Below are 25,067 nucleotides of genomic sequence, written 5' to 3' on the forward strand. Positions count from 1 at the left end.
TTAAAGTCGGCCTAAGTATCAGTGCAATTTGATTACAAATAAAGTTCCAATTATTATGTCAAATGAAGAATTTGAATTTGGATTCATTATGATGAACGGTCTATCAACAATATCTTTCAGTGTTAGAACGATATTTCTCTTCAGAGTATTTTAGCCTTATAAGACCTTATTTATTATTTCAGATATATTTATTATATTATTATTATTTCAGAATATTTCAGACCTTGAAACTGATGTTTACAGTCGAAATTTATGTATTTCTAGCAGGTAACCCGTGCTCCGCAAGGGTCCAATAAAAACTTGACAAACTTGAAACTTGATCTACTGCAATCTTGAATTAATTTAAAATGGACCTATAACATTCCTTGGTAAAATAAGAATCTATATGCAAAATTTCAAGTTAATCAGTCCAGTAGTTCAGACGTGATGATGCGTCATTCGTGAACTTCCTATCCCGTACGAGTATAAGGCAATTATTTTATTATACTAGTAGTTCTGTGAACAGTAGACCTCACGCAGTATTCTCATCCACAAGTCCTGATTGAAACTATAGACCTTATGGAAATACAGCAATAGACTGGCTTCTCCACACATCTGTGTAATCACTTGTCAACTGATTTATGATGAATAATTCTATAGTCTGATTTTTACTTTCCTTGCCCTATTACCATAGGTAAGGAAAGTATTGCTTTCCGAAAAAAATTAAGTTAATTAAAAAATTAAATTAAATTAAAAATTAAAAAAATTAACCCAATTTCTAAATTTCTATACGTTTCAAGGTCCCCTGAGTCCGAAAAAGTGGTTTTTGGGTATTGGTCTGTATGTGTGTATGTGTGTGTGTGTATGAGTGTATGTGCGTCTGTGTACACGATATCTCATCTCCCAATTAACGGAATGACTTGAAATTTGGAACTTAAGGTCCTTACAATATAAGGATCCGACACGAACAATTTCGATCAAATGCAATTCAAGATGGCGGCTAAAATGGCGAAAATGCTGTCAAAAACAGGGTTTTTCGTGATTTTCTCGGAAACGGCTCCAACGATTTTGATCAAATTCATACCTAAAATAGTCATCGATAAGCTCTATCAACTGCCACAAGTCCCATATGTGTGAAAATTTCAGGAGCTCCACCCCATCAATGCAGATAGATTCCCAATTATCAGGCTTCAGATACAATTGAAACAAAAAAAATCAAGTGGAGTAGATTGAGCATGCAAATCTCTACAATTAAATGTTCAGTAACATTTTCACCAAAAATTGAAAATAAGCTTTAAATTCGAGAAAATGTGATTATTCAATTGCAAATTATTGTTGATTCTATTAAATCATTCACTATGAAGAGGAAGCAGACCTCATGTGTGTCTCCAGCGCTATTGCCCTGTCACCAGCTGACTCAAATCTTTGAATAGTAGACTTGAGATGCGCGGGAACACTAGCGTGAGGTGATAAATTTTCATAACGGCAAGGAAAGTTGTGTGAGTGCGCCACACCAGATTTTTACTCTAATATTGGCGTATGATGGAGGCTCCTTTTTCCTTTTATATTATCCTTGAAATGCAAAAATTCCAAAAACATTGTATATACGTCGACGCGCAATTAAAAAATGAACATACCTGTCAAATTTCATGAAAATCTATTACCGAGTTTCGCCGTAAATGCGCTACATATAAACATTTAAACATTAAGAGAAATGCCAAACCGTCGACTTGAATCGTCACTTTGTTCGGTTAATTATAGATTCCCAAATTGAATTTATCAATATCAAGGCTACATTCAGTAACAGTATGGCAAAAAACCTACTTGATTATAAACAGGAATCTTTGAAATGAGACAAACTACAGAGTATAAGCTGTAGTATATTTTTATTAAGAATATTCACCACTGATACTCAGACATTGACCATCAACAGATACGAAATTTAACCTTTAAACCTACAACAGTTATTTTGAAACAACGTTGTTTGTTTTTGATGGAATGCATGATGCATTCCTGAAATATTCAGTCTACAATTACGTAAGTTGAAGATTTGAAATTCGTAGCAGAATTTGAAAAATAATTTGAAACAGTTATTGTTGATGAATGTTCACAGAAATATGTGGTAAAAGAATGTCTCCCATAATAATATAATAAATAGATAACATGTGGAAATTTGGACAACCTCTGAGCGATGTGACATTGTCACAATGAACTTTCGAGTTTATCAACAACAAATTTCTAGAATTTTTATTGTCAATCTGAAAACTAGCCCGAGGTCAGGAACTAAAATAATTGCTGATTTCATGCACTGCTGAGATCATTTTCTCATGAGATTGAATTCTAGAAAATATTTGAATATAACGTAATAAATTCAAAAAAATTAATTTCAACCATTTACAAAATAAAGGAGTTTGCCATCAGGCCATTTATTCTGGTGGATCAAATATCACGTAATCCGATAATTTGATACCTAATGAAGAAATAATAAAAGGTGAAATAAAGATTTTTCCTTATGAATCGATAGATAAAAATCTATCTTGAGTCATATCATCAGTTTTCTTCATTATGTCTACATATTAAATTGAATGAATGGAGATCTTCATGGAAAATTATCTCATTTCGCATTGACGTTTGTTATCTGTTATATTTACTTGATTATTTTATCTAAATTACATTTACTAGAGACTAGAGCATGGAGTGAGAATATTTTCTAAATGTGAAAGATTAGTTTGGTGTCATCACAGAATACATCATTCTGTGGTATTGTGGTGTTGTATTCTGTGGTGTCAAGTAATATTAGTTTAGTTTAAACTTATAGGTTTCTAAATTCAGTAAAACTCCTGTTTTACTGTTTATTGTCTCACAACAATATTTGTCTATAGAAAAGAATGAGCATCCCAAAAGTGAAGAGCTGGAGATAACGAGAAAAAACATTGATTCTATTTCCAAATAAAATCAAGCAACCAAAAATGATTCAATATTGAACATTCCAGGCACACGAATTAACTGTAACCTCTAACCTTGAAACTTATAAAGCCTATCTTTATCTTTTACAGGGTCATTAACATAGGGAGATAACTGGACTACAGAAAAAATAATGGGCTAGACGACTAGACTGGAAAAATACTTAAAATTGTATTATCGTGGTAGTCCTCAGCAAATTCCAAATTATTCAAGACTTATTGATTCTCAATTACTAGAGCTAATCAAACAATTGCACACGATTGCAAATTATTGAATCAAGCTAATTCAATACTTTAGTAATAAAAATGATGTATACTACATCCAACAGTAAATCATATTGGGTAGATTCTACAAAATTGGGAGGATATTCAATTATTCAGTCTGCTAATTATTATCTATACTGTTATAAAAAGAATTGGTAGGTAATAATCTAGTTCACTAAGCAAAGTACATAATAAATGTATGATTACATGGAACATCGTCTTATCCAATTCATAAAAAACTCATTTATAGTTAACAAAAATTTCAAATTATTGTTTCCCAATGCAGAACTGTGGTTGATTCATCCAAATTTACAAATATGTTGTCAGATTTGCCAAGCCCTATGTTTTTGAGTAAGCATTGACCTAGTTTCATTAATCAATTATTACCTAATATTGATGTAGACTAAGCATTATTGTAAGAATTACATCACATTACTCTGTAAATAAATACGGTAGTAATTACATAAGAGAATAACAAATTGAATATTTCTTCGATTTATATAACAAAGAGAAGCACAAATCAAAAATAATTCATCCCACAAAGTTACAAGCCTTTCATTTCTCATAGTGATTCGAAATATTTTATTAGTTTATCAAATATATCTAAAAAGCTACTGGATTCTGATGTATATTTATTTGTAGGAATACAGAAAATTCAAAGAATTTGACATTTCAAAACCTTTCAAATTTTAAGAGAATTTTTATGAATAACGATAATGATAATAATGAAATCCAGAACCAATTACCCCAATTTAAGCATCATCATCTTCACTTCGGGTATCACGTTTATCAATTAACCTGTTCCGGTACCCATCTCTTTCTTGGAATAACCCCAATTTAATACCCATCTAAATTAACTCCCTGGTGGTGTCAAATCAAATGCAAATTCAAATTCATTTCGTCAAATTGAAAACAATACAATGTATGAATCATAAAAATAATAGACAAGCAAGAAATGGTGTATTAACATACAACACTTCTAAAAAATGTGTTAAATAATTAAAAATATTGAATGAAAAAGACTAAGAAATTGTCAAAAAACCACTGATTTATTGATAATTAGAACGACCGGTTTCGGTTATTACACCATTGTCAATCTCTGATAAACTATAAACTATCTATAAACTATATCAGTTTATAGTTTATCAGAGATTGACAATGGTGTAATAACCGAAACCGGTCGTTCTAATTATCAATAAATCAGTTTATAGTTTATCAGAGATTGACAATGGTGTAATAACCGAAACCGGTCGTTCTAATTATCAATAAATCAGTGGTTTTTTGACAATTTCTTAGTCTTTTTTTAATCTTTTTGTATCTATTTGTATCTTTTTGTAATCTATTTGTAATCTTTTTTTAATCACTGTGCAAACAGTGGTTTTTTGACAATTTCTTAGTCTTTTTCATTCAATATGAATAATTACCACAATATCAACTTCTCAACTACACAAAAAAAATTAAAAATATGTTATCTAAATAATTTGGATTCACACTTCACACCAACAACCCCTACAGATCAACTAAAACCTATTAATTACATAGAGTACTTCCAAAATATGTTTAAAATAATTGGAAATATGTTATCAAAATAATTTGGATTCACATATCACACCAGCAACCACTTAACAACAACAACTAAAATCAATTCTGCATTGGAAAACAACAAAAATATCGATCTACGAACAAACAATACTTGAAAACAAGGACATCTGCACTAAAAAATAGTACAGCTGTCCAATCTTACGTGTAGCACCAACAAATCGTGTAAATCCAAACAACAGCAGATAGAATCGACGAATCACAATGTTGAAAAACTAACAATTATCCAACAAAAAGCACAAGAAATGACACATGGCACTGAGGGGGATTGGGAAACGCATGGAACACCACGTAACCTCAAAACGAACTAAGGAACGGAGGAGCTAACGACTAGCCACCTCCTCCTAGCACGACCAAGAACCGACTGACTGGTTTTCTCTGGTTGCCCAGTGGAACTGCATTCAGTAACTGCACACAGAACTACTCAGCCTTGCATCTCCGGCCAACAAAACAAAACTCAGACGACGCCAGACTCCAACAGTCACGTGACCAACCAACCATCTGTCACTAATCCGTCGTTTAAATGGCCCAATCGTCGCTCCCCCGTCCCGTAAACCATGATCACCGATTAACTTTCGTCGATTAATCGCCGTTTACCCAAACCTAGCACGCAATCAGTAAGGTAATTACGATAGGTTAGCCTTGATTGGTGTAAACAATGTTATCCCCTCCACACCATAAGATGAATAGTGTCCTTCCAAAGTTAAAGATTGTACCAGAGAGTATAGAATTAACATTGGGCCATATGAATAAAGTTGAGCATTTGCTTATACTTCTAAAATATGGAGCATTTGCTTAATTTTCTATGAATAAACGTGAGCAAAACCTTTTGCTCATGCTCATCAAAAAAATAGTTTGAGCATTTGCTCAAAAGTAAAAGCTTTTGCTCAAAATTGTATGAATAAACTAGAGCATTTGCTCAACTTTTGAAGCAAATGCTTCAAAAAAGGTGAGTCTAGTCTAGAGCAGCTTATCACCTTTTGCTCATAGTAAAATGGCTCAACTAATTCGTATGAGGAAGAGGAAACTATACCAGATACGATCACAACCAATAGTTGAGAACTATAAAACTCTTTTTTGATTCAACCATGATACATATCACCATCATCCCTACAAAAGAATAAATACAAAAGATAGACCTGTTATAAAGATAGCCATCACAAAATAGGAAATAGGTATTTAAGAAGATGAAAGTGTAGACGATTATAAGAATGCTATTGATATTATAAGAATATGCTGAAGATTATTATAGAGATGATATTTTTTCACGCTATTATTTCAAAATTCTAAACTCAACTAACCTGAAACTCTATTCATAAATAGAAAACAGAGCAGACGACGCAAACACAAGCGGTGCACCCTATTTGCATATTTAGCGCTTCCGTGAGCTATAAAAACAAACTAAGGCTACAAAAGTGAATCAGCTGATGAAAAATCTCTAAAATACGTGAGCATTTGCTCCAGAGTTCAGGAGCATATTAAGGTAAGAGTAAAAGGTAAAGCTTATTCATATAAAAATGAGCAAATGCTTTTGCTTCTACCTTTTGCTTATGAGCAAAACCTTATGCACCATGCTCTTACTCATGAGCATTTGCTCTGGTTTTATTCATATGGGCCATTGAATGTCGAATTTATAGGGTGAGGAATGTAGAATGTATAGAATCTAGGAAGTATAGAATGTATCAAAGTTAATACTCAATATCATGGAGTGAAGATGTGGATCTTTATGTCAATACTGCACCATCTTACTCCTTTTAAATCTTATCACTACATCCTCTCTCTTTTTATGCTCTCTCCTGCTCTCCTGACATTTTTCAATAATTGGGCTCTCGCTTCCTCACAAGACACGGTCTCTCTTTCAACTCTTCAAATCAGTGACTTTTCATATCGATTTTTCACTCCAAAATCGTTCTCACAATTTTACAGTAGAACTGAAGATCTATTCGTCTCTGCCATCATCCACCTCATTACCCACGCACAAGCCTAGAGCTCATGTGGACATCACCCTCAACAAAACATAACAAAACAAACTCTTTTCATTCCCTCTACTCGCTCAGTTGTTTCTGATCCATATTCTTCTTCTTCTTTCTCCCTTCTTCCTTCGCTTTCCTTTTCATCTTCTCCTCCATTGTTTCTGTTCATTATTCTTCTCCTCTCCCTTCTTTTACTTTCAACACTATTTCTACATTTTATCCTCCATTCTCTTCTCTTCATAATCATTCAATTCCACATCTTCTCTGCTTATTCTTCACTTTTAACTTTTCTTTCACTACACATCCTTCCACTTTCTATATTTTTCTTCAACTATTTCTATGTTTGCCTTTCTGATCTTGTTATTCTCATTCTAGTCTTCATTCTACAAGTTTCATTTCTTATTTTTCTTCTTCTTCTTCTTATCCATTCCTTTTGCTTTTCCTCCTCACCCTCTCTCTGGATTCCGCATCCCCTCTGAAATCTGAAACCTCTATCTTCTTCTTCTTCCTCTTTTTCTTCTCCCGTCTTCTTTTTTTCTCTTCCTCTTCTTATTCCCAGTCGCCACCTCATTCACCTTCACAATCCACTATCTCTATTCTTTCATAACCAGTGTGACTCTCTCTCTGTCTTTCTCACAATTTTCTCATAAATATTGTGACTCTCTTTCTCTCTCTCTACTCTCTGATAAACAGTATGACTATCTAACTATCTCTCTCACTCACACTCATTCTAGCAAAGTGCGCTGAGAGTGCTTTCGAGTTGCCAACACAGCGATCGGCCTACGAGCGTTCCAAACGCCTCCGAAACTTTTCTGCCCACCTATTTCGTGTGGCGCACTGATAGCAACAAAATAGAGAAAAAGTTGAGAGGAATCAAGTGGCTGGGAAAAGTAGACACTTGAACAACTTGGCTGAAAGAGTTTTCGAGGTGAGGCCAAGTTGAAAACTTAAATGGAATAGTTGAGAGTGGTGAAATTAAATAGTAGAAATAATGTATAGAATATCCCATATTGAAGTGTAAAAGAGAAAATAATGGAAATAATGCTATTTGTATCATTATATGATAGGTTAAGTCTCTAAGTTTTGAGTGCATAATAATATCCAGAATTTAATGTTTGAGAATTCTAGAACAAGCTGAACTAAAGGGCTCAATGTTCTACATTCGTACATGAATTATGATAGATAATTATTATGTTACTAGCTTACCCGGCGAACTTCGTACCGCCAAAAAGTCAATGTATCTCATATCACACTTGACTTTATTTGGTGAATCATAAAATTTATCTGATAATCAATATTTTCATTCACATCTCAATACGGAGTTCCTATGTGCTTAAAACTACCGTTTTAATACCAGTAAACAATTTTATCACAGAGTGACGTGTTTATTACAGCTGGTAAGTTTAGATGCTAAATCATATTATCACAACATGATCTTGAATCATGATGATCTTCCCGTTCTACATTAGCCGCTCGGCCGACAATTTCAAAAACATAGGTCTGTAAAATGGATTAATATATAATTTTATCATTAGCCCCCCTATTAAAATTTCTGGTCAGAAACCAAATTCAAATTCAAATTGAATTTGAATTTGAATTTGAGAAACCATCCCCAATATTCACACAACACATTCTCAAAGTTTCATACCGTTCTGTCAAGTAGTTTTCGAGTCTATAGGGAACAAACAAACAAACTATAACACACAAACAGACATTAATAAAATAATAATAATATCGTGTGACCTGGCTGGCTCAGGTCTGGTGTCAGAGTTTTCAGGTCGCAACTGATCAATTTCAGGGCCTCTGACATGACCTAACGACTGCTTGTTAGGCAGCCGGGACCGACGACTTAACGTGTCCATCCGAAACACGGGAGTGGCCCGAGAAAAATATCTTGCCCGGGCTGGGATTCAAACCCGGGTCTTTGGATTACAAAGCCAGCATCTAATCCACTCGACTACGGCCACTCCAACAGATATTCATTTTTATATATATATATATATATATATATATATATATATATATATTATATATAGAAGATAGATAGGAATGTATGTTTCGTTTTATATACATCATGACGATTTTGATAATTCAGAATATCAAAATCTATCTCAACTTGACTGAATACTAGATAACAGAGTAGCTTAGTGTTAAGCCGATCAAAATTCAAATTCAAATAGATTATGAACAAATTTGCCAATTTATTCCTGTTTCATTTAGTAATTTTCATATTATTACAAATTTATAAAATTTATTGATACATTGATCATCAATATCTCAAGCTGCGTTTACACCAAAGTTATTAACAAAATGTTAATAACTTAATCCTTATAGATTCTATTAGATTGAACATGACTTATCATACACATGATATCTGTTTGTCAAGTTCCGTTCAATCTAATGAAATCTATAAGGATTAAGTTATAACATTTTGTTAAATTTACTGACACATTGATCATTGATATCTTATTGTAATACAAGCCTACACCCCCGTATAAGCCTAGTGAAGATTATCATAGAGAAAGAATACAAAATTCTAGTATGATTATGCTATGGTAGAATCCATATCCGTAAGAATAGTTGAGAATCGAATGAATGAGCTCTAGATAAAATTTTGATAACATCATCCATTCCTATTCGTAAAATGCACAATATGCCAATACTGTACCTCAGAAAAAACTGAACATAGTTTAAAGTATCTCAAGAAATCAAGAACGTATCTCAAGAAACTTTTATTGTGTCAGGGAATTCTCAATAGCATAACTCAACTTTGATGGTGATAGCATAATTCCTTTTGCTGGTGATGCCAAATTACCATTGAAAAGTATCTAATTATGATTTTGGTATTATTTATGCTTAATTTTTATTTTATTATTTTATACTTTTGATTATAAAATTATGTATTTTCTTTTATTATGTTTTGAATATAATAATAATAATAATTTTATTTGTAAACGAGCACAAGCACAACATACAAATGGAGTTGCTGATAAGAGCCCATGAATAACAATACGAATATTAAACTGTAAAAACGTACGGTAACATAATGACAAGAAGCAATAAATTTACATAAAAAAGTAAGAAGTTCAAATCTATATAAACAAGTTTTCAAGCACCATTGAAAGTTCGTTTGTTCCAGAAACAGTGAATGTTTTGAATATGTATTTATTGTATGGCAAATAAATGATTTGATTTGAGAGTCTTTACTTTCAATGATATTAAAAAAAAAAAAAAAACGTTTTATCGAGGCTCTAATTTACAAAATTACAGTAACCACAACATCCTTTGACAGTCTATATAAGTGACCAATGGTTACAAAGAGAGTGTGAGTGAGAGAGAGAGAGTGAGAGAGAGAGAGAGAGTGTGAGAGAGAGAGTGAGAGAGAGAGAGAGAGAGAGAGAGAGAGGGGGGGGGGGTAATAGAGTGCGAGAGAGCCAAAAGCCTCCTGTTTGCGGTGATAATATAAAAGGATCCAAGAAGGAAAACTAATTGGCAGAGAGTCAAGGCTAGAGGGGAAGGTTTTTAAGGGTCGTGGAGATGGGAGGGGTGACTGTAATTACACCACGTGGTTGCCGAAATGAGAGAGAGATAGTGAGAGAGTAACTTAGAGAGAGAGTGTGAGAGAAGAGAGTAATTTAGAGAGGGACAGAGGGAGAAATTACAGTAGCGGGTGGTTGCCGTATTGAGAGAGAGTGATTTAGAGACAGAGAGAAAAGAGAGTAATTTAGAAAGAGAGACAGAGTGAGGGAGAGAGAGAGAAATTATAGTAGCGGAAGTGTTGAACCACACCCTCCACCAAAGAGCTCCTGAATTGCCGTTCGTGGCCCTCAGATGACTGCTGACAGACTCAGCAAGGGTGCTGTAACAGACTCCTAATAAATTAATAGGGCTCCGCCACCATGGTCAATGCCGAGGGTCTGCCAAAAGTCGAGAGACTGCCCACAGATCATCGACAGAGCATGCACGTAACAGAGCCGTAACCGGTAACAGAGTGTAACCTAACCGCGTCGACTTCAATTTTCAGTGTAATTTTAAAAGTGTAATTATTGTGGAAGTAAATATGATACGTATACTGTTTTTATTGAAATTGTATTTGAAATAAATAGATTGAAATTGAAAAAAGTGGAAATTGAAGAAATTGTGAAACTGAGTTTTTCAGTTCACATTCACAACAGAACGTAAATGAGAGGAAAACCAACAATAAAGTTGAATAATTTTTGTTTTCAGATTTATTAGTATTAGTATTTTTTGTTATTTCAATCTGACTCCCATATTTATTTATTTATTAGAACAGTCACAAACACGATATTTGGAAAGAGAAACAGGCAATTGCCCAAAACTTCTTCAATTCCTTGATTTTGGCACATCAAATTTGGGAAGTTTACAACCATAAATTTGCAAATAAAAGCCCAAGTATTCAATCAAGTCCAATTGATCAATTAATACGCCCAAGCATTCAAAATATGGCTATGAGTAGTTAGTTAAGCAGCATTTGAGTCCACGTGTCTATTCTCGGCCAATGACAGTAGAGCTCAACCTTCATTGGTCAATATCTAATGGCCAATCGTAGGGCTTCATCTTCAGGTCCTTCACTCAGAGTCTATTCAAGAGAATAGAGTAATAAACAGGAGGAGTATGGAATGTTACATTTTGTACTTTCTGTCTTCACCCATACGTATAATTATTATTCTGCTGCTTAATGTTTAAGGTTTCAGTTCACTAGAGATTCATAATGGTTGACAATCGAGACTAGTATTTCGAACGGTTTGAATGAATTAGTGGTTTTGATGATATCAAGTCGTTTCATTCAATATGGATATCTAAATCTACCACAACATAACCTTCACAAAACACAGAAAGTAAGTTCCAAAAAAACACAACTTTTATTTGAACATGCGTATTTTAAATATATCTATTTAGAAAAAAATGAAAAATGTAATTTTGTGCCTTTGTGAATTCTAAAACTAAACGACTAGTTTCGAACATTTATGTCATTATCCAGTGTCTTTTCCTAACTGGTAATTTTTAATTCAAGTGCACTATTCATTTTTTATGAATGAACATTGAAGTAGCCCTATTAAAGCACTTTATTATCAAATAAACTCTTATATTTTTACTAAAATACCGTCAGTTGAGTCAATGTTTTGTAGCTATTACATTATTCTTGTGGTCACCCTCGGGGACACTAGGAGGGTCAACTTCCTGCGGAATGGAAACTGCGCTCACATCCGTTGAGGGAGAAGAGAAAGGGAGGATATTGCAAGAGGAAAGGAAAGGGGTAGATGGTAGATATGACCGGAGGAAACGCAAGGTAGATATTGCAAGGGGAAAGAAAAAATTGCAAGAGGAAAGGCAAAGGGGGATATTGCAAGAGTGAAGACAAGGAAGATATTGCAAGAGAAAAGGAAAGGGAAGATATTGCAAGAGTGAAATTGCAAGAGGAAAGGAAAAATTGCAAGTGGAAAGGAAAGGGAAGATATTGCAATAGGAAAGGCAAAGGGGATATTGCAAGAGTGAAGGCAAACAAGATATTGCAAGAGAAAAGAGAAGAGGAGATATGGCAAGAGAAAAATTGCAAAATGAAAGGAAAGAGGAGATATGGCAGAAGTGGAGGATATGAAGATATTGCACAAGGGAAGGAAATCGGAAATATTGCAAAAGTGAAGGAAAGGAAGATATTGCACAAGGAAAGGAAAGGGGAGATATTGCAAAAGTAAAGGCAAGGCAGATATTGCAAGCGGCAAGAGAAAATGCAAGGAATACGTCATGTCAATAGAAAAGGCTGGGAGTAAATAGCAACCGAACAAGCAAATGAGGAGGATATTGCAATGAGAGGAAATGCAAGGGAGAATAGGGAGTACAACAAGAGGAAAAGAGAGGGACACGCTGTTGACCGTTCACTGCACCTGGAAATGACATTTCCTCTTTTCCCCTTGCACAAAACCACACAAAATAACCGTCAACATGATTGAGAATCTCATTAATCCGACTCCCCTTGTGCTCAAAGGTGTGTCACGCTTAGGGCATGGGGCATGGGACATCGTATGCAATGAACAATTTAATAAATCATTAACAGTATGATAATACGCATGAACGTGTAAAAGGCGTGGGGTGACTGTTGATAAAGTGATATGAGATGCGTTTGTGCGTGCAGTTACCGATATCCTATTATATTAAGCGAGCAATTTCTGTATGTCTGTTTATATTTTTATATCTGTAATAAAACAAAATAAAACTTGTAGCACCCTTTATTTATTAAAAAAAAACTTAAAATAGTTGAACAACTAGTTTCGGTTCTAAAACCATCTTCAGGTTCTCATTTAGAACCGAAACTAGTTGTTCAACTATTTGAGTTTTTTTTTTAATAAATAAAGGGTGCTACAAGTTTTATTTTGTTTTATTAATTTAAAAGCAGCCCATTTCAATAAGTGTTTTATATCTGTTTATTTATGTTCAACGGATCTCGAAAACCGCTCTAACGATTTTCACGAAATTTGGAACATAGTAGGTTTATGATATAAAAATTCGATTGCACTAGATCTCATCCTTGGGAAAACTCGCTGAACGACATTAAAAGGATAATTCATCCTTGGCTGAAACAGCTGAGACTTTCGTCGTCTGTGGATAGTAAAAAGTGAGTGAGTGATTCTGTGGAAGATCAAAATATCGCATCCCCAAAATTCATAAGATGACGTATAGCCAGCTGTAAAATATTAGTAGTTCTGTGAACAGTAGACCTCGCGCTCAGTAAGTTCAGTACATTGCGCTCAGTACATTGACCTGTTGTTATGTTTTCTCAAAAATTAATAAATAATTTATCAATTTAAAATGTCTAGAAAAAATACTAAATAAATATAGAGCTTTCTGTCCTACCATACCGTGACGTGTCGTCCTGGAATGTGAGTGTGAGCGCTGTTATCAGGTCTGGCTGAAACTGTCTACAACGTTGATGGAAAGATACAATTTTCAAGATGTTCGATGTTTTTGAACGGGTAGTATTATAGTTAACTGTCTACTAACGTTGATGGGAAAATACATTTTCAAGATGTTCGATGTTTTTCAACGGGTAGTATTATAGTTAACTGTCTACTAACGTTGATGGAAAAATACATTTTCAAGATGTTCGATGTTTTTCAACGGGTAGTATTATAGTCCACTAGACAGCTGATTTATGATGAATAATTCTATAGTCTGATTTTTACCGTTAATATTGGCGTATGAAGGAGGCTCCCTTTTCCTTTTATATTATCCTTGAAATGCAAAGTTTCCAAAAACCTTGTATATACGTCGACGCGCAATTGAAAAAGGAACATACCTGTCAAATTTCATGAAAATCTATTACCGCGTTTCGCCGTAAATGCGCAACATAAAAACATATAAACATTTAAACAAATGCCAAACCATCGACTTGAATCTTAGACCTCACTTCGCTTGGTCAATGAACTCGATCATTTTAGAGAATTATGTTCTGTTTATCAATAAATAAAAATAACGAGCGAAGCTCGGTGCCCCGATATTACTTTTATTTATAATCGTTGAACCTCACTATGGGATTTAGTTCAGATCGAAATTAATTCAAGAGCTTTCATGTCATTAATATCGAAACTTAATAACGAATAAAGAAACTGATATAAAGAATCTTGAAACTGAATAAAGATTTTTTGTATTCTATTCTATAACGGTAGTAATTGAAATCAATTGGAAATCTGAAAATACATTGAACTAGGTGTGAAAGTACCTAATAAAGATTTGTGGGCACTATATCCATATTTCTCATGAGCTGCAAGGGAAGTGTGAATATTAATACAGCTTCGGCTGACGATCACAGATCAAGCCGTAGAGTGTATTTCTTTGAATTTCTTGTAAATTTATTATGCATCAATAAAGCATTTTTATATCTATAAATATGTATATATTACAGATTCACTGAAAACTACAAGATAAGGTAAAAGCAGATATTGCCAGTTGTATGTGAGAAAAGAGATGTTAGAATAGTGAGAGAACATGATTGCAAAGAGATTGATTGATTGAGTACTTTATTTAGATTCAATATAAATACTGGCTTATACACTTATATACAATAGCTTACAATACAGCAAAATTATAGATGAATTTACAAAATATAAACTAAGAAAATAATTATTGAGCTGTATATGATATGAAATAAAGCAATTTGTAATAACTATAGATAAAATAGATAATATTGTTATGCATCTACATAAATTGGCGGAGCTTTGGACATATCAATGTCCATTCTTCGGAAAGAATATTCGAAGTATCCTTCCCACTAACTCTCTACCAAATGAGAGAGAGAGAGAGAGAGAGAGAGAGAGAGAGAGAGAGAGTGAGAGAGAGAGTTTGAGAGAGTTCAGTTCACACTCGGGAATCAACCATGACCTTGCCTGCATCTCAAGGTTCGAAGACCAGTTACTTGTCGTTGTATAGTGTGTGGGCAATGACCCTTTGTTGTGACCATTTATCCGTCCTGCGCATGCGCCAATCTCACCCCGATACACCTTCCATTATCTTCACCATCAATCTCCATCTCTTTTCGCTTTTATTTGCCGTCCTTTACTCCTTTTTCTGCCTGCAAACTCGTATTTTGTCCAGAAAAGTCAATCTCCTTTTTTCTGCCAACCTAATCTTCTTGGATTTCGAGCAACCCACCATTTATTCGGGCATCTAACAAGGGAACACTGATCTGTATCTTCGATCTACAATGTTAAAGCCTGAATTTATAATACTAATTAGTGTGGATTTCATGCCCTTGCAGATTATCGGTATCATTTGGGATATGATGTCGAATGTCTGGGCGATGTCCTAATAACAAAGTTGAGATTTTGCTGAGTCTTTGGTAACCAGTTTTTGTTAATCTGACATTTCATGAGTGAATATCGTATTATTATTTTTAAGTGGAGATTAGATTGTGGTTTTGCGTTGATACACTTTATCTACACCTTTTTTAGTTCAACATGAAGAACGCTGATTCAAGCTTGATTCAAATATAAGTTATGTATCGTATTGAGTATGAGCATGGAGGAAAGAAAGAATCAGGAGATATAAAGAATAAGTCCGTATGGGGACGTTTATTTTCCAAATTCTGTTAACCCAAGCCGATTACTGTTGAATACTGTCCATTATTACTGTTTTGGCCGGGTGAGAGTGTAAGAACGGCACAGTATGAGAGACTAGCAGCGTCACATAGCTTCACGAAAAGTACTAGTACTATAAGCTTGAGTAAACATTGAAAGTTTGAACATATACACCCTCTATACCATGGGATATCTTCTTGTGCTATATTTTCTCTATGGTATGAACTACCTGCCAAAGATTGAATTAATACAAGGTAGATTAAAAAATATTGAAATAGTATATTTTGCACCTAGAGCAGAAAAACATTTTTGCCCTTGGTGCTATTTTTTGCCACACACAAAAATAAACTATATATATATATATATATATATATATATATATATATATATATAATATATATATATATATAATATATATATATATATATATATATAAAAGAATAGTTGTTTACTAAGCACTTCCGAAAGCAGAAGTGGAAGGTGATAGCTCTAGCAAATATGAGGTAATCTGAACACCAGGAAATTGTCCAAGTATTTTTATTTAAATTCTGATTTGTCTAAATAACCTAAAAGATGATGTTCAATTATGTGGGAGGTTGAGTTTATACTTTTTTATTCTTTCAAATGACAATAAGATTATATTATTATAGATGTTTTAATTATTGAATAATGAACACAAAAACGATAAGTTTTTTTGATCACCTTTCTTGTGTGGCGAAAATGATAATAATTTTGGACGAATGCCTGTTGTTTTTACCTGAATTGTATGTGTATGAATAGATATATGGAATTGTAACTGAATTTGTAAAATTACAAAGGTGATTGGAAGGTTGCAGTTTAGATAAACTTTTAAGAAGAAAACCTACAAAGGTGGTTGGAAGGTTGCAGTTTAGATGAACTTTGAACAAATATAAAATAGTTCTTCTCAAATTAGGTAGTTCTTCTACGGATGTAGTTTGTGAACATAAAATACAGAATTAATATGAGAACATAGAATAAAAACGTATAATTTTTCTCTGTTTGTTACGTGGCTTTATGTATATTATATACCTTTTGGCCAATAAAATTGATTGAATGATATATTGGCAGAAAATTTGGAAGCTGTCTACTTAGGACTTCTCAACTGGAAATTTCTTCCATAGAAATTATAATTTTTCAAAAAGGTCTCCATTTGTACCGTCTTGATTTACACTATCATTATTCTGACAAGAACCACGTTGTTTAGAGTACGTGTACGAATGTTAGTCCCTTCCAAATGTGGCACATACATTCGCACGAATGTTCTAATGTACAACGTACATTTCGTATGTTACGAAAATTAACTTCCAACTTTAATGACTATGGAAATGGGAAGGGGTAGGTAGGCGTTGACAAGGCACCGGAGCTTTTTCAGTCATAAAGTGAATTTTTAAAGGAAGTCACGTGATAAATGACCGGTGTGGTCCTTTTGTTGTTACCTTGCCACCGCCAACTTAATCGTGATTTATTGAGGAGGCCGTGGTCCATTGTCTCGCAGGTATTCATCAATTTGTGGCCTCGCTGCCTCGACCCTTCTGCATGGAAATAACCCCTGATAATGCCCTTCCTTCGAATTAGTGCCATGATTATTTCACTGGATTAGGGAAGGAACTTTCCTGTATTATGATTGGATTAGTAGAGGGTGTTGATCAAATTTTCTTAGTTTGTGGTATAGTATTTTGTACACTGTTGATATAACTTTAATCACAGATCAGAACTGATCAGAACAGATCAGATCAGAGCTATGATTATTTCACTGGATTGGATAAGGAACTTTCCTGTATTATGATTGGATTAGTGGAGGGTGTCGATCTAATTTTCTTAGTCTGTGGTATAGTATTTTGAACACTGTTGATATAACTTTAATCACAGATCTAACCACAGATCAGAACTGATCAGATCAGAGCTATAATCACAGACTTGTTTACTTTAGTCTATTCTAAAATATAATAAAGGCAAGAATTGGCTTATACACGTACGGGATAGAAAATACACGAATGACGCATCATCACGTCTGAACCACTGGACTGATGACTTGAATTTTCGCTCATAGATTCGGTTGTATTCTTCAAGATTTCAGTAGATCAAGTTTTCGCGGAGCACAGTTACCGAGTGTGGTTATAGGCCTATTTTAAATTCTTCAAGATTTCAGTAGGTCAAGTTTTCAGTTTATCAAGTTTACAATTAGACCCTTGCGGAGCACGGGTTACCCTCTGAAATAATAAGACACTGATGTTTTCAATACCACTATATTTGTGCAAAATTGATTAATTTGTATTCTTGTTTTATTATTTTATTAAATTTAAAGGGTGCTATAATTCTATTGTATAAATTTAATTAAATTTGGGAGCCAAGTTTTATGTAATTTAAATTATTTTGAACAAATATAGTATCATAATGGCTGACTTCCGAACCACAACAGTATTGCTCGATTATTGGCTAGCTCAAGATCGTTGAAATAATTCCTGGTTTGTGGACTCCAATTGGCTGACGACTGTGAAACAAGAAAACTCTCTGCTCTCCTATTGGCTAGCTCTTGATTGGTGAAATTTTCCGTATCTGAACTCCCACTGGCCAACTTCCACACTCGTACAGAAATAAGCTCTGCGCTCTCGTTGGTTAACTCTTGATTACAGCTATTTTCTTTTTGATCCAGTTAATCTTCTGGTCATTTACTGCATCTAATATAATATGTACAGATATATGATACAATTTCTTGATGTAAGGAAAGTCATAATAAAGGTTACTGAACCTGGATTTTTTGAAGAGAAATAATGGTATTACACAGTTTTATAGCCTGTCTTGATGAGAAAATTACTAGACTCTGTACGTAACCCGTCATACGCTAATTATGGGGGCGTTTTATTTCATCACTAAAAAGTTACGGTTGTTAATCGATAAATCCTGGAGTTCAATATAGTTATAATGTGGAACAGAAATTGAGAAAATCGATGCAGGTCTAATTTGCTACTGAAGCAGCGGTTTGCGTATAATAGTAAAGAAATGTTTTTCCAGAACAAATTCAGACAAAACTACAGGAAGAAGATTCTTGGTTGTAGGATTAGAACCAATCAATTACTTGCAGTTTTCAAGATTGATAATCTTTTTTCCTACAGTTACGTTGAAAAGTGGCCATTGCTGCACTGATTACAGAACGCAAAGAATCACTTTTCTGCTCTAGTGCAGGAAAAATTTTTCTGCACTCCAGATTTGCAACATGGCAACGCAAAATACTTAGTAGGTTATATGGAGCAACAGTGCAGCAAAATCAAAATGAAGTTGGTAACAGTGACTGCTGTGGCTGCTATAGTGAGCAGAGGTGCAACGAAGCACAACGCGCTAATTATTCATTATATATTATAACCAAGGACAACGAGGACTTTAGGATTTTAGGATTAAGGTTTTTATCAATATTAAAATTACACAGAAAAACATTTGATTCATTTCAGGCAATTTTACCCATAATTACCCACTTTTCATATTCAATGGTAACTGTAGGAAAAACTTAATGTGAAATACGTGCGCAAAGTTCCTCTGCTGCACTCAAGAAACCATTCCGTTTCTTTCGGTGCAGCAAACTGTCACTTTGCGCACTAGTTGCACAAATAACTAATCCTGAATATTTGACAATAATTACTACCTAAAACGATGAAAGACCTAAACCCACGTTTACACCAGAGTTGTCAACTGAGATTTCAACAAATAACTGCAATTTATTAAAAACATAAACAAAAGTACAGCAATTTAACATGTTTTTGACTTTTTGAATGTGAAGAAAACCATCTGTAAACAATATTTTGTTGACAACTCTGATTACTCAGAGTTACTCAGTTGAGTAGTTTAGACGTGATGATGCGTCATTCGTGAATTTCCTATTCCGTACGCATATAAACCAGTTCTTTCCTTTATTATATTATAGATATACAAAATATATATATATATTCTGAACCAGTACCCAATAATTTGTTGCACAAATCACAATACTTTAGGGCTAAACTAAATTGACCATCAAAAACTGCCAGGTCAGAATTAGAACCTTAAAATAATGAATAGACAGAAAGGCAGCGAGTTTTTGTTGTAACAAAACTCCTGAAGTTGAAGAGAGAGAGCAGAGGTTACTGTTCGCAGCACGCACATGAACTTCGTTGAAAGGATCTCAGAAATTTGTTTGAGATGAACAGCTGAAAAGCACATCTGGTACTTTACAGGCACAACTGCCTATCGCGTTTTATTTACAACATCTCTCCCTTTTAAATGTCTGTGTCAGAGCAGAAGGCACGCGCTCTACAACCAGGGAAGATATAATACAGTTTTCTCCCTATTTAATCATACAACCATGGACGATATAATACAGTTTTCTCCCTATATAATTACAATGTAATTTTCGCCTTCACTCCAGTTCAGGTTACAACATTTGGACATACAAGCTTCAAATGGGAACTCTATATTCGAATACACAGTATTTTTCCTAAATTATTTCACATTGTTGGATGGTAAAGCTATCTCAGTGTTTTTGACAGAAATACTTGGGCTTGAGTGTTTACAAGGGAAAAAATAGGCTAGTCATTCATCCTATAGTCTATTCATCGAAAGGAGAGACGTCACTAGCAAGTTACGTTAGTACGGAAATAAGTTATAGTAAAAAATATTATTCTTGTATGAGTTCTTGTAAGAGTATGTAGAACTGACAGCAGATTGTGAATCATATTGTTTTGTTTTTTATGAGGAATAAAGAAGTTTTTGAATTGAATTGAAGTTCCGCAAGGTTGGCGAATTCACAGAAAAAATTCTAGTAGAAAGGTTGAATACTTGGGATCTCTTAATGTAGAATTGTAGAAATGTAGAACTGACAGCAGATTGTGAATCATATTGTTTTGTTTTTTATGAGGAATAAATAAGTTTTTGAATTGAATTGAAGTTCCGCAAGGTTGGCGAATTCACAGAAAAAATTCTAGTAGAAAGGTTGAATACTTGGGATCTCTTAATGTAGAATTGTAGAAATGTAGAACTGACAGCAGATTGTGAATCATATTGTTTTGTTTTTTATGAGGAATAAATAACTTTCTGAATTGAATTGAAGTTCCGCAAGGTTGGCGAATTCACAGAAAATATTGTAGTAGAAAGGTTAAATACTTGGGATCTCCTAATAGGTATCAATCAGATAAACTATCTGAGATATCAATTCGATTCGGTCCAAATTACAGAATGCACTGACCCTAACTCATATTGTGCCAAACTTGAGTGTGTTTAATTTTGTGCGTAACTTATAACCACACACGTTATAAAGAATAAACTTGTTTGGACTAATTTACAATCAGGGATAAAATAGTAATCAATTAGTATTCAATTAGTAATTCAATTCAATATCAATTAGTAATCAATAGTAACCAATTCAGGGATGAAAAAGTAAAAATTTGGTGTGGCGCACTCACACAACTTTAGCCTTGTCGTTATGAGAATTGATCATCTGACGCTAGTGTTTTCGCGCATTTCAAGTCTACTCATAAACAAGGATCTGAGAGCCAGCTGGTGACAGGACAATAACGCTGGAGACATACGAGGTCTGCTATCTCTCCATAGTGAATGATTTGATAGAACCAACAGTTTGCAATTGGATAATCACATTTTCTCAAATTTCGAGCTTATTTTCAATCAATATTAGGTGAAAATGTCGCTGAACATTATTTGTAGAGATTTCCATGCTCAATCTTTTCCACTCGAAATTTTTTGTTTAAATTGTATCTGAAGCTTGATAATTGGGAATCTAGAATCAAACTTTGCATAGATAGAGCGGAGCTCCTGAAATTTTGACAGATATGGGACTTATGGGAGTTGATAGAGCTTATCAATGAATTTTTATGTATGAATTTGATCAAAACCGTTGGAGCCGTTTTCGAGAAAATCGCGAAAACCCCTGTTTTTGACAACATTTCAGCTATTTCAGCCGCCATCTTGAATTGCATTTGATTGAAATTGTTCGTGTCGGATACTTATAGTGTAAGGACCTTAAGTTCCAAATTTCAAGTCATTCCGTTGATTGGGAGATGAGATATCGTGTACACAGACGCACGTACACTCATACATACACACACACACACACACACACACACACACACACCACACACACACACACACACACACCACACACACATACAGACCAATACCCAAAAACCCTTTTTTGGACTCAGGGGACCTTGAAACGTATAGAAATTTAGAAATTGGGGTACCTTAATTTTTTTCGGAAAGCAATACTTTCCTTACCTATGGTAATAGGGCAAGGAAAGTGAATAGTATATTTCGCACCTAGAGCAGAAAATGAGATTTTTCCAGCTCGAAATCGGTTTTCAAGTCCGAGGCCGTAGGCCGAGGACTAGAAAAGATTGAGAGCTGGAAAACTTTTTTGCCCGTGGTGCGAACGATATTTTTCGCCACACTACAGGTATTGCTGACAATTTAAATAAAGAATACAAAATAAAGAATACTCGTTAAGCTATCGTACCTATCTCTTGATTTTAGTGGTAGTAGATTTGCAGTCAGGATTTCAGATTCTTTTAAAATTTCACTTGGAATACCACAGTCATCATCTTCAAGCATTTTTGAAAATTCGGAATGCACTAATCAACAATAAATAATTGAATAAAACTGGTTGCGAAGCGAATTAGTTTGATTCGAAACTGGAACTGAAATCATGGCGACTTCAGCTGATGATGAAAGTGGACACTCGCCCGATCTAGCGGATGACTTATTAACTACTTCCATGTGCGGCTGGAAAGAGACAACTTTCTGGCCTAGACTGGAAAAGAAACCCTTTTCTGACGTCGTCTGCAAACAAGGTCTTTCAGATCTACGTAGGGATTGGAAAACAGCTGCTTTCTGTGCAGTGTGGTGAAAAATAGTTTTCGCCCCACTTGGATGTAATGAGCTGGTTTTCGTGCGTCATATGGAGGCCGAAAGTGATTGTTTTCTGACCAGGCCCGTAAAATTTTTACGGCCCTAGGGCTGTAAAATAACCTTGAAGTCAGCTGATTCTGATTTGATGTGATCAAAATAGTTTATGAAACGGAATCAGTTTATGCTTCTAGAATTGAATAAAGAATTTTTCAATAAGATACTATCATTTCATTTGGATGAATGAAATACAAATGAGATATTATAAACTATTCAAATTCGATTTTAAGAGTAGGATAGAACTTCTAACCTAAACTTTCGAAGTCGATGACAACAAGCATTGTTGACTTTGACATTCAGATTGGCCAAATTTCAAGTGTGCTAAAACAGCTGATTAGAAAACTTTTCATTATTTGTGATTATTATTGAATAATTAAAACATTTATAAGAATACCATCTTATTGTCATTTGAAAGAATGAAAAAGGATAAACTCAACCTCCCACATAATTGAACATAATCTATTAGGCTATTTAAACAAATCAGAATAAAAAATAAGAATTCTTGGACAATTTCCTGATATTTAGATTATCTCAGATTTGCTAGAGCTATGACCTTCCATTTTTGCTTTCGGAAGTGCTTAATGAACAATTATTCTCATATATAATTATTATATATATTGTTTATTTTTCTGTGTGGAGAAAAATAGCGTTCGCACCACGGGCAAAAATGTGTTTCCGGCTCTCAATCTTTTCTAGTCCTTGGCCTACGGCCTCGGACTTGAAAACCGATTTTGAGCCGGAAAAGTCTCATTTTCGACCCTAGGTGCGAAATATACTATTGTGCTTGTGTGTCTATTAAAGATGATATTAGCTGTTAGCTGAACTTGTTAATACCAGTTCACAATGCTTTCTTCCACACCATGTCACATACTGTGATTATTCAGTACAATCTATGATAAAGATATAAGTTGTCAACTGCGATCCACTCTGACACGCGCTTGTTTGTTTAGATCGTATCTTCAGCTCTCAGAAAAGACTGTAGTCTTTCACTTAATCTTTTTCCATAGACTAGTGGACTAGTATATACATTAGTGCTTATTAAACATTATTTTTTCATACACTAGAGGACTAGTATAGATTGCTAATTAACTGAGTGCTGAATGTCTATAGCAGTTTTATGGATAATTATACTCCAATATTTCCAATTTCTTGATATTTTTTCTCACTGGGAAACCAATTATACACCTCTCTTACAAGCTAGGTACCTAGGCTAGTCGAAGAAATGTTCAATTTTTCGCCGCTAAGAGTAACAGGTAACACATCAGAACAAAATACAGTACTGTATTATAAAAGTAGGAACACGGCACACAGAAGTTAATCAGTTGGTGCAGTATACTTTACAGAATATTCATGTAAATTAATGAGATTCTGTAACGGTCAAAGCTTTTTACCCTGCAATTTCCTTATTAAAGTTCGGGTATCAATCCATAAAGTATCTATAATGATATGAGCTGATGATACCGCGTTGTTGGCTTGTTTTTTAATAACACAGTTTTATGATATTCCCTTCCAACACGATTATCCAATAAAATCGAGATATGGGATGGTAGCCTATATAGTGCTTTGAAAGTATACTTCGGGAACAAATTTATTATGATTGAAAAATTAAACACAAGAAAAAATCCATTTCAAACATCAGCTAAGGGGAAAAAGTTGGTTATATGATTTTGAGAATTGTTTTGTGGGATACTCAGGATCGGTTGCACAGAAGCCTGTCAAGTTTTAACCGTGATTAAAGGCCACAAAAACCAATCAGGAAAGTATCTTTTCAAAGAAACTCATCTCAGTTTAGTTCTCGTGACATCTAATCATAATTAAAATTCCACTTTAACCTTGATTAAATGGCACAAAAACCAATCAGGAAAGTATCTTTACAAAAAAACTCATCTCTGATTAGTCTCGTGACATATAGTCATGATTAAAATTTAACAGGCTATTGTGCAACAGAGAGTTATGTTTTTACTGCATTGTAGAATATTAAACGTGATAATATAAGTTCCCGGATTGACAAATAATTTTTGAATAGTAGTGCTCATCGAATTTCCATCTAGCTGTTTACCCTGTTGTCAATATTTGCATTAGCAGAATTGAATAGTAGTGCTCATCGAATTTCCATCTAGCTGTTTACCCTGTTGTCAATATTTGCATTAGCAGAAGTCTTCCGGGTGATTCACAACAATTAATAATAATTATAAACGTGATAACTTTTCAACTGAAATAATTACAAGAAT

At 34.2% G+C, this 25,067-nt stretch overlaps 1 protein-coding gene across 5 annotated transcripts in view; it reads right to left on the reverse strand.

Annotated features, from left to right (window-relative positions):
* LOC111064177 (caskin-2) overlaps window positions 1-25,067 on the reverse strand; it is a 446,738-nt gene that overhangs the window by 119,590 nt on the left and 302,081 nt on the right. For 2 of the 5 annotated variants that reach the window (XM_039433812.1, XM_039433813.1), the window contains exon 1: window positions 4,951-5,169. The exons of the other annotated variants lie outside the window; for them this stretch is intronic. The gene's annotated coding sequence lies outside the window, so the exon portion shown is untranslated. Of the gene's footprint in view, window positions 1-4,950; window positions 5,170-25,067 lie in introns of those variants that run through there. 5 annotated transcript variants of the gene reach the window in all.

This window comes from Nilaparvata lugens, chromosome 8, assembly GCF_014356525.2.
Source record: "Nilaparvata lugens isolate BPH chromosome 8, ASM1435652v1, whole genome shotgun sequence".
Taxonomy (NCBI): domain Eukaryota; kingdom Metazoa; phylum Arthropoda; class Insecta; order Hemiptera; family Delphacidae; genus Nilaparvata; species Nilaparvata lugens.